Genomic DNA, 10966 nt, shown 5'->3' on the forward strand with positions numbered 1-10966 from the left:
AGCTATTCCAAAGACAGAAACTTGGAATGAAACACATTGGAAATGGTAAATATGTGGGCAAATGAAAAAGGTCATCTTTCCACCCATAATTTTTTTTAATCTGTTACTTGAGTTTAACATCGTCCTGTGGGATGTGTCATGTTATATACATGTAATAGATATGACAACTATAGCATAAAGGACAGTGAAGGGTGGAAAATGGACCTACACACTTGCAAAGTTGTTAACGTTTATGTGAAGTGGTACAATATTAACTCTAAGTAGACTGTGAAAAATTAGAGATATATGTCTCCCTAGAGCAACTACTAAAAACCAATAGAGAAATTAAAATAAGACAGTAGAAATTAAAATCGATGAATTTATATAATCGGAAATAACCACAGCAACACCTAAGGGGAAGCCTGGGACATAATTTAAGGCCATAGGTGTGTGGCAGGAGGAGCACAATTCCACCTGTAGTGATGAAAACCACAGTATTACCTCATGCTCAGCCCCAAAGTCGGGGGGTTCAGGGACTTTTCCCAGTACTTGAGAATCAGAAGGATTTATTCTAGATAGATAGATAGATAGATAGATAGATAGATAGATAGATAGATAGATAGGGATGTTGATAGAGGTGGAGAATACTGTTACATTAGAGAATAGTGGGGAAAGCATGGAACTGACCAGGGCTTGGAGTCTGGTCCAGACTGTGCAGTAACTGGTGCTGTGGCCCTGGGCAAATTATTTCCCCTCTTTGAGCCTTGGTGTCTCCAATTTTGGTGAAATTGAACATGTTAAAAATTATTTCTAAGATTTCTTCCTTTACCAAAAATAGTATTTGGAATGAGGTTAGGGTATTTCTAAATTAATTATTTTTAAGTTTTTTTTTTTTAAGGTTTCCATCCAGCACTAACACAGTAGGATTTTATTTTTTATTTTGTTTATGACATTCTCGTCTAATCATAGACTTGCCACCTTATATAGCTCTGGTTGAATATCTGTATGTTTTCATTTGAAATAACTTTCCACTGATATACATTAATCGTAGAGATTAAAAAGTCTTTTGATTCTTTCTTAATCTTTTAATCATGAAAAAACCCCAAAAACCCTTCTTTCACCTCCCTTCAACATATATATTTAGTTGAGGGGCCCTCTAGTGGAAGAATCTTGCATATAGCACTACAATAGTTAGTCTGCTTACAGATTTAATAGCCAATGATACTATGTTTTATACATTAAAAAATAAAATATCTATGCCTATATTACAGTAAAATTCTCAAAATTCAGTTTCTCACTCAGAGTAAACTTCTGGTGAATTCAACATTAAAATATATGAGACTACATATATAGGATTGTAATGTTTAAATTCTTTCTGTCCCATTGTTTGTTGCCATTAGATTAACCCTGTGCATGAGAATGTATAAGATAGAAGTGATATTATGTTATTCCCCAAAATGTGTTCAAAGAGAAGACACTTGTTTCCTGAATCATTTACTACTTTTCTAGAGAGTTCCTGCATTTTTCAGGTGAAAGAAATAAATACGACTGTGTTGACAGGAGAGAAAGTACACTAAGGACATAAACCTGGGTCCCACAGAGTGTTGGTGGGAGCTGACATGCATCTTTTGTGGGTGTTGGGCAGATAACTGTGGACCAGGTAACACTGCAAAGTAGTTTCCCACGGCATTTCCCCTTTTTCTCACATGGTCAAAAGGAAAATCACAAACACTTCTAATTACAAAATGGGCCATGTCAAAAAAACAAACGAAGAAAACCTGACCTGTTACCAGGTTCCACAGGCTCCACTCTCAGGAGTTTGTTCCAAAACAATTGCGTAAGTGTGATCATCTATACACAGTCTCCCCTTAATTCAACAGAAAACTACTGTGAATGGCAATGATTTTTAAACTTCATTCAGAAGCCAGCCTGACCTCATTTGCAATCAATTCTGCTTAAAAGATATAAATATATCTAAAGCAATTTAATTAATTAATCTGGTCTCTAAGCTGAATTTCATCCGTTATTAGTTTCAGTTTTAACAAATTGATATAAATCATCCAAAATATCAAATTGGTTGTGTTATAGGGAACCTCAAGAAACAAATGAAAAGTTGAACTAACTTAGCAGAAAGAGGTATGAAAACCTTCTTAGACTTGAATTTCATGGGATTAAGTAACTACTTCATTATTAGTTTTTAAAGCAATTTCCTAAATTAGTTTCTAATAGCCAGATCCTAAAATGACTCATCATTAAATTTAGCTTTCTTTTCACAGTAGAGGGGCAAGATAATGATCCATGACAACTATTGATACCTTAAGAATTAGAGGTACTTTTATTTTCTTTATAAAAATAAAGAAAAAAATCATGGCTAAGGGATATTTGGAATGCTTTCATATCTTCCCTCGAGTGGACCTAAATCCCCTTGTTCCTCTGTAGATGTTATTGTCAGATTATCTTAGCAAATCAAGGTGCCAGAGGTTCCCACTGCATACACTATTTTATTATTGACTCATTTTGGCACATTCTGAAGCATTTTACTCTCCAAAAGTGGGCACTTGTCTTCTGAGGTTCCCATCACTGGAGACCCCTGGGCTCCCAGCCTCCTGGGGAAGCTGAAAGGAGAACAGATGGGGCCACCAGGCAAATCACAGCCTGTCCATCCTGCAGCTCTGGGTAAGATCGCAACACATTTAAGAGGGAACTTCAAATAGTTACATGTTAGCCTGTGAGAGTGGTTTCCAAGTGTTTTCAGTCCTGGACCACATGATTAGAAAGCCAGTGTCCAGGGGTAGGTGGTAAGCATGATCTTTTTTTATTGATGCTAACCTTGGAGTTGGCAGAGCATGTGTTTCCCATATAAATTTTACCCCAGGTCAGGTGCTTTAAAGACCTCATTCAGGGGGTTCATTTGCTATATTTGTATTGATGGATGCAGTTCCCAACATCTCCAAATGGATAAACTCCTTGACCCCAGTTTCCAAGGGTGATCAGCTCCTGTTCTTTAGTTGGCAATTTAGTAACCTCACCTTTTCCCTTTTAAAGTATGTCAGGTTTTGGAATGAGCCAAATTGGGGCCATCCAGATTCGTGTTTCTCAAATTTGAATGTGCCACAAAATCTCCTGCAGACCCTGTTAAAATGCAGATTCCTACTCAGCAGATTCAGGTGGCTTTTGCATTCCTAACTAATTAGCTCCCAGGCGACGCTGACCTGCTGGCCCATGGACCACACTTTGAGTAGCAGGAATCCAGATTTCTAACAAATAAAGGGAAAGAGATATCATATGCAAAAAGAATTCTCTCCTACACTCTGCAGATGGAGACCGAGTCTGGGGACTGTAAAACCATTATGTGTATAAAGAGATTTCCCTGGGAAAGTATTATGTTTTGTCAATCTTGCTAAATAGTTGATATTACGTAGTTCTTTATCTTTATGCAAAAGAACTTCAAATATTATTCCGAAAACTTCCAGTATTCTGTGAGGATTCTACTAGGGTAGGGAAAGATAAGAAAACTGTTGGAGAAATTACATTTGTAATAAACATTGAGCTGATCCTGATTATCCATTAATGAGTTAGACTCATCTAAAGGAATCAATCTTTTTTCTAAATTTTTTCACACATTTATCTATGATCTAACTATTCAAAACAGCTCTTGGGAACTAAAAAATGAATCATAAGGTACAAATTTTCCTTCATGACTGTAATTTGTCTCTCAATGTGATTCTGATCCAATTGACAGTAATCTATCCCATTGGTATATCCTGATCAGGATACTAACTAGGAAAAAAAATTGTCTTTAATGTGTAATCAAGTCTGATTTCATAAGAGAATTTATGGTGTGTAAACACTTAAGAAGTGGCTATTCTAGTAGCATTCTCAGCTCAGAGAGCTTTGCAAGATATCTTTGCCCTTCCTGTAATGTTTAATTGAGAAAAGTATTTGTCATGACATGGCAATGACTAGGGAATGATATCACCCATAAAAAATAGGATGTTATTTCTAGTAATTTTTATGACTTATACAATTTTCTCGTACATTTAAGAACTACTTTATATAACTGCTTATCCAGGAAAGGATTTTAAGAGAAAATGGAATTTAACTTTAAATTATATTTAATATAACTTCAGTTATCCAAATTACCGCCTCATCTGAAGTATTTGCTTTTCAGCTATGTGTTCAGTACTCTCTAGACAAAGTTATAGTCATCATATAAACAAAAAAAATGTAATTGGCTTAATTATCTGTTATTGTGTTGAATGTGATTTTCCTTATGTACTATTAATTACTTGCCAATTATTTCTTATAATCAAGTTTAAAAAATACATATACTTATTAAACTCAGACTTGGTGAATATGTATCATTCCACAATTAAAATATCAAATTATGTGTTAAGCATGTGGTATTAATCGGAGGTAAGATCTATTGGCCTAGAGGAGGGAAAGATATTGAGTTTAATTAGAAAAATAAAAGAGATTGTTAGTAAATTCTGCAAAGCCTTATTTTTTTTTAATTTTTGAATTTTATTTTATTTATTTTTTTATACAGCAGGTTCTTATTAATCCTCAATTTTATACACATCAGTGTATACATGTCAATCCCAATCACCCAATTCATCACACCACCTGCAAAGCCTTATAGAAGCACAAATAAAATAGGAAAAGTTCATCAGAATAACAATAATAATAAGAATATCAATTGTCTACTGTGTACGAGGCCCTATTCTATGTGCTTTCCCTCATTTATTCCTCACAGGAACCCAATGAGGTAAGTTCTATAGCATTCCTATTTTATAGATGAGGAAACTGAGATACAAAGAGCTTAGGCTAAGCTAAAATCATTGGATTTCAGCAGTTTTACTATGATGTGCCTCTGTGTGATTTTCATTGGATTTATCCTGCTTGGGGACTGTTGAGTTTCTTGTATGTATAGGTTCATTTTTAAAAATAGATATTAGACATTTTCAGCCATTATTTCTTCAAATATTTTATTTAACATCTTCCCCAGGATTACAACTGTGTGTGTGTTAAACAGCTTGTTATTTTCCCACCAGTCACTGAGGTTATATTCAATTTTTCAACCTTTTCTTCTCTGTGTACTTAAGTGGGATAATTTCTATTGCCATGGCTCAGTTTACTGATTTTTTCTTCTGTAGTGTACAATCTTTTATCACATCCATTCTTAATAATTTCTATTCCTAACTCATATATCCATGTTTTCCTTTGGATCTTGAATATATTTATGATAGCTATTTTAAAATTCTTATTTGCTAATTTTATTATCTCTGTCAGTTCTGGATCTCTTTCTATTAACTGATAAGTCATATTTTCCCACTTCTTTGCATGCCTAGTAATTTATCATTAGATGCTGGGCATTTATAATTTTACAGTACTGAGTATATCATTGGGTTCTAATAAAGAGACATACAAGTTTAATTTTTCTCTTTTAGTTGGATAGGGTACTCAGTTAATTTACTTGTAGATCAGTTTAATCCTTTTGAGGTTTGTTGTTATGTTTTTTTAAGCTAGATTGGGATTGACCTTTATTCTTGGGCTATGTTAGTGCTCCTCCTAAGGCATGGCCTTTTGAGGGGTATCTACTGAATGCCTTGATCATTCAATGAAATCTCTTACTCTGTTAGGCTGGATGTTTCCCAATTGTGTGTGAGCTCCAGGAGTTGTTCAGATTATAAATTCCCTCAAATAGTTGGTCTTTCCCTAACAGTTGTTTTTTTAATCAGCCTCATAGATCTTACTCTTCGCAAACACAGCTTAGTATTTATCCAAAGATTCAAGCGGACACCCATGCCAGTTTCTGAAAACTCTCCATCTTCATAGCTTCCTGCTCTCCAGTACTTTGCTCTGCAAATTCTAACTACTTTAGCCTCTGCTCTCTATCTCCTCAGCAAAATGAGTCTGCCTTGCTCTAATAGGAATCTCCCTCCTTGTGCTGGGGTCCAGGAAATGCCAGAGTGATTGAAGGTCTCACCTCATTTGTTTTCCTTTTTTTTCCATTTATTACCGTCTTGTACTACCCATTGTTCAGTCTTTGCAAATCATTTATGTATATATATTTTCCAAACTTTTAATTATTTATGGTAAAAGGGCAAGTCTGATACCAGTTGCTCCATCCTGACTAGAAGTAGAAATCCTTCAGCTTATAATTTTTTAAGTGGACTTTGCTACTTGCCTTACAAGGTTGGTTATAAAATGCACATGGTGAGACAGCCTCTGGCTTTGCCTGCCCCTCTGTAAGGTTCTTCAGGTCATTTCTAATTGTCTGATCCCCAAAGCATCTTAGGTATAAAAAAAAATTGGTACAAATTATTAGTTTAATATGTTTCTTTCTTTCTTTTTTCTTTGCTTGCTATCTCTCTTTTGTCCCTCTTTCACCATAGCTCTCAGAATCCAAGCTGTGATCTCTGGGTCTGTTGAATTTTGCATCTCTCTACCTATTTGCTGTCTCTTCCTGCTCAATGACATCTGGAAAATCTTGTTATTCCATTCTTTAAGTACCCTGTAGTTGGATCCCATTAAACTCTCTTGAGAGCTCATGTCTTGAAAGGAGTTCAAAGTGCCTGGAAAATGGGCCAAATGGGTATGCAACAAGGTTAAAAACCTCAGAGAAGGTAACCATATCTGTAAAGCTTTACTTGTGATAAGAAGAGTTAATTTGATCTAGAATTGTGCTATCCGATATGATAGGTGCTAGCCACATGTGGTCCCTTGAAATGTGCCACATGTTGAAATGATAATATTTTGGGTATTTTAGATTAAATAAGTTATTAAAATATATTTCACCTATTTCTTTTTACTTTTTAAAATGTGACTTACAGTATATTCCTATTAGGCTGTGCTGATCTAGAAAGCACAGGGCTGGGGTTTTAAAAACAATAGTGGCCAGTCTGCATTTTAAACCTGACTGTCAGGCAGTGTGTAGAGGATAGACACTGTCCTGAGGGCAAGAAAAGCAATTAGAAGTCTACTGTGATGGCCCAGGAAAGAAATGATTATCATATTTAATATCACAAAAGTTGTATTTCCATTTGAAAAAAAACTGCCATTTGCTGCATTAGTAGTAAGGGAACAAAATACAAATAAAACAAGTTATCTAAAAAATATGTGTGGCTTTGTTTTGGAAAGCAGATAACCAGTCTTATACATATATATATACATACACATTTAACATCTCCTACGGTACCCATTCTTGACCATTTTTAGATCAACTGTAACACAGCCTTGGAGAACATGGCCTTTTGTGGATTTACACAAGTCATCTGGAGCTGGAGGAAAGAATTTGTCCCCAAGACTTAGCTCTCCTGCTTACCAACAGTGTGATCCTGGAAATGTTGCTTAAACTCTCTGAGTCTCACTATCCTCATAAGAAAAATAGCTAAAGCTTCCACAGGTTCTGCAGGACATTAAATGCATACTTTATAAGTATGTAAAACTGAATACTTAATGCTATAAAATTTTAAGTATGCTTGTTCTTCTTTTTCACAAAGTAAACCATCTTCATACATAACAGAGGAGGGTTGACTATAATTTCAGTCCCTGAGTCTGGGTGTACTGAAATCCCTCACGTTTGTTTTGTTTTGTTTTAATAAGCACACTCAGCTAGCTATAAAGTGGTTTTTCTTTTTTTTTTTTAATTAATTAATTTATTTATTTTTGGCTGCATTGGGTCTTCACTGCTGCGTGCGGGCTTTCTCTAGTTGCAGCGAGCGGGGGCTACTCTTCGTTGTGGTGCGCAGGCTTCTCATTGCAGTGACTTCTCTTGTTGCAGAGCATGGGCTCTAGGCGCATGGGCTTCAGTAGTTGCGGCACGCGGGCTCAGTAGTTGTGGCTCGCAGGCTCAGTAGTTGAGGAGCACGGGCTCAGTTGCTCCGCGGCATGTGGGATCTTCCCAGACCAGGGCTCAAACCCGTGTCCCCTGCATTGACAAGTGGATTCTTAACCACTGCGCCACCAGGGAAGTCCCAGAAACACCTCACATTTGGCAGGATGGTTGCTCTGGAAGGTGTGAGGCCACGATAACCCTCAAGATTCTTGCAGTCTCCTTCTGCTCAGGGAAGTCTGGCGTTCTCAGGTAGGCATATTCTCCCTCCCATTGAAGGCCCTGGCTGTGGGCTGAGCAGGATAAGGGAGGACACGACAGGCTCTCTGAGGTTAAGTAAATGAGACCCCGTTTGGCTAACATGCCAGTTATCTGGCCACACAGGTGTCCCAGGGTCTTTCTTTCTCTCACCTGGAGTTTGGTATCACAAGGTTGCCAGAATCAGAGCCTAGACGTATGTCAATATTTAACTCCTCTGCAAACATGGCTACTGGATTAGAAATGTCTAAGTTTATCTTTTTGTTTTTAAATGTCCAAGGTTTCAGAGTCAAAACTGAATCAATGTTATGTAGTGCTCTGCTGAATCCAGGAGACATAGAATTATTTTTCAATGAAAGCCCACTTTCAACGCCATGCAATAGCTGGAGAAGGACTGCCATGGCTCTGTCAGCCTTCACAGGGCCCACCCTCTAGCCCGCAATCCTGAGATGTGAGGAGTAACAAAAGCTAGTGGAGAGCAGAGTTTTGGTGGTAGCTCCAATCCACCTGCCTGTGGTGCTTGAGAGTTTCCTAGGTACCCAGCACACTGAACTGCTCTAACTACAAGTAAGTTGCATCTGGGGGCCCAGGCAACACTGGGTGAATTCTCACTAAACCTTGAAGTATCATATGGCCTCAGGTTGCTTGTGAAACAATGGTCACTATCAGGGTCTGAACTGAAAAATACCCAGTAAAATTAAAATTCTACAAAAATAGAGTGAAGGATTGGGCAATTACTTTTTATAATTTGGGAAGTGGCAGGAAAGGGGATTTTCTAAGCCAAAAATTGGAAAATAACCTGGCAAAGTATTAATGTTTTGCATAATGTTTGCATCCAAATCTCATGGTAAAATTTGCAACCCAGGATTCAATGTTTGGTACCTGAACTGTTCTTGGAAGTAGGAGAAGTCATTGTACAATAAAATAATCTTTATTGGTTAAGGTAATGCTAGTTGATGTAACCCTGAAATATCAGTGGCTTTACATAATAGGAATTTATTTCTTGCTTATGTAAAGTTCAAAATGGGTGTTTGTGATTGATGGGTGGCTTTCATCTAAGCAGGGAACCCAGGCTCCTTCCAGCTTCAACACATAGCCTTCAAAGTCACTGTTCTTGTCTGCATCAAGCCACAGAAAGGAAGGCACATGGCAGATCATGTGTGGGTTTTTTATGAACAGGACTAGAACTGATGTGCATGTGTGCGCTCACATCTCATTGGCCAGTTGATCATGTGGCACATCATCCTGCAAGACAGATCGGGTAATAGAGTTTAGTTCTATTCCCTGTAGGAAGAGGTCAGCAATCTCTCCTATACACACTATAAACAGACATAGCATGTTAGTGATCTGAATGAAACAATATAGTTCATAAAACTTTACAACCCAACTAAAGGGTTCAGAGAGATTGAATTTAGGGGAAGTCATTCATCCAGAATTGACATGATAGACTGCTGATTACATACAATTCCTTTCTTAGCTTTTATAACAGTTTGGGAAATTGACTCTTCCCAAAACACTATAAAATTTGAACTTATTTTAGTTTACTAAAAAAAAAAATTCCCCATGAACTCCAGTCTCTGTTTCAGAACTTAGTGACTTTTGGTCCTAATTCTACAACCTATATTGAACAAAGGTCTCCTTAACTATGGATTAAATTTTGTACTATCTAAAATGCCAACTTAGAAATTTTGTGTGAATTATTTGGTAATTCACACAGAATGTATTTTATCTTATAGTAAACTCCAGAGTGAACATTGGCTCCTTTTTTTTGGTTTGTTTATTTTGCTTGTTTTCAGTTAAAAATCACAGTTCTTTACTGTGAGATTGTGTAGGCAGTTGTTCCTATAGAAATTATTCAAACTATATTGCTTTTTATATTCATTTCCTCGTTCATTTGTTTGTTCATTCATGGGGGATGTGTTCAGGGCCTGCTTCATGCCAACATGGCTAGATGCTGAGGTAAGTCAAGGCCTGGAGAATTCCAGCCTTCTCAGGGTTTATGATCCACACCTGATTGTGATGGGTGTCAAATGAGGCTAGTTCTAAAGGGAGGTGTTTCTAGAGGAGAGAGGGAAACCAACCTAATCAGCTCTGGAGAAGAGTCCCTAAGGATAGGATTAAATGCTGAGACATGAAGGATTCAGTGGGACTTTGCCACTGCTCCCATCCATGGGATTCCTTCCTTGCAACTTCTGTCCTGATTTTAACATTTCCCTTGCCCAACATTCCTGAATTTTCTTCATACACAAATAATTTTCTTGCTTTTTTTCTGTACCTGTAAACTTTGTCAGGGAACTGAATTCTTTGACCATTTTTGACCTACAAACGTGACAATTTCATATGATTCGACCTATAGCTGTGATGCTGTCAGGCCAAATGCTCCAGTCTCTTAAAATTATAGTAGCCTATCCCAGTCTTTTTAAAATTAATTTTAAGCAATCAATCACCAACTGAAAACATCCCAGTTCTTTTCTATCAAATGCTTCTCTTCCATATTATATTTCCCAGACCATTTTTTTCCAAGTTGAATTTTGTTTTTCTCTTATGCATAATTTCATTTGGTGATGGGGTCACTGATTTCACCTCTATGTTCTTAGAAGTACCCCCAGTTCCTTTCATCAGTTCATTTACTCTTTCCTCCATGTTATTGTTGATAAATAAATTAGTCCTATGGACTATCAAAATAAACTATCAACAGCTTTCCTAAAAGAAATGAACTCTCTTGAAGAATTGCCTCTATTTCACTGTTTTGGAAGGTAAGGCAAGGTTGTACAAAAACTGCATGAGCTGGTAAGCTTTTAGTATTTGTGGTCAAGACTGCTGTTACCAAATCTATGAAAACAATTTAGTTTCACCCATACCCACAGACCTGCACAGAGAAATGTAAACTAA

The sequence above is a fragment of the Eschrichtius robustus genome, chromosome 7 (genome assembly GCF_028021215.1).
Source record: "Eschrichtius robustus isolate mEscRob2 chromosome 7, mEscRob2.pri, whole genome shotgun sequence".
Lineage (NCBI taxonomy): Eukaryota > Metazoa > Chordata > Mammalia > Artiodactyla > Eschrichtiidae > Eschrichtius > Eschrichtius robustus.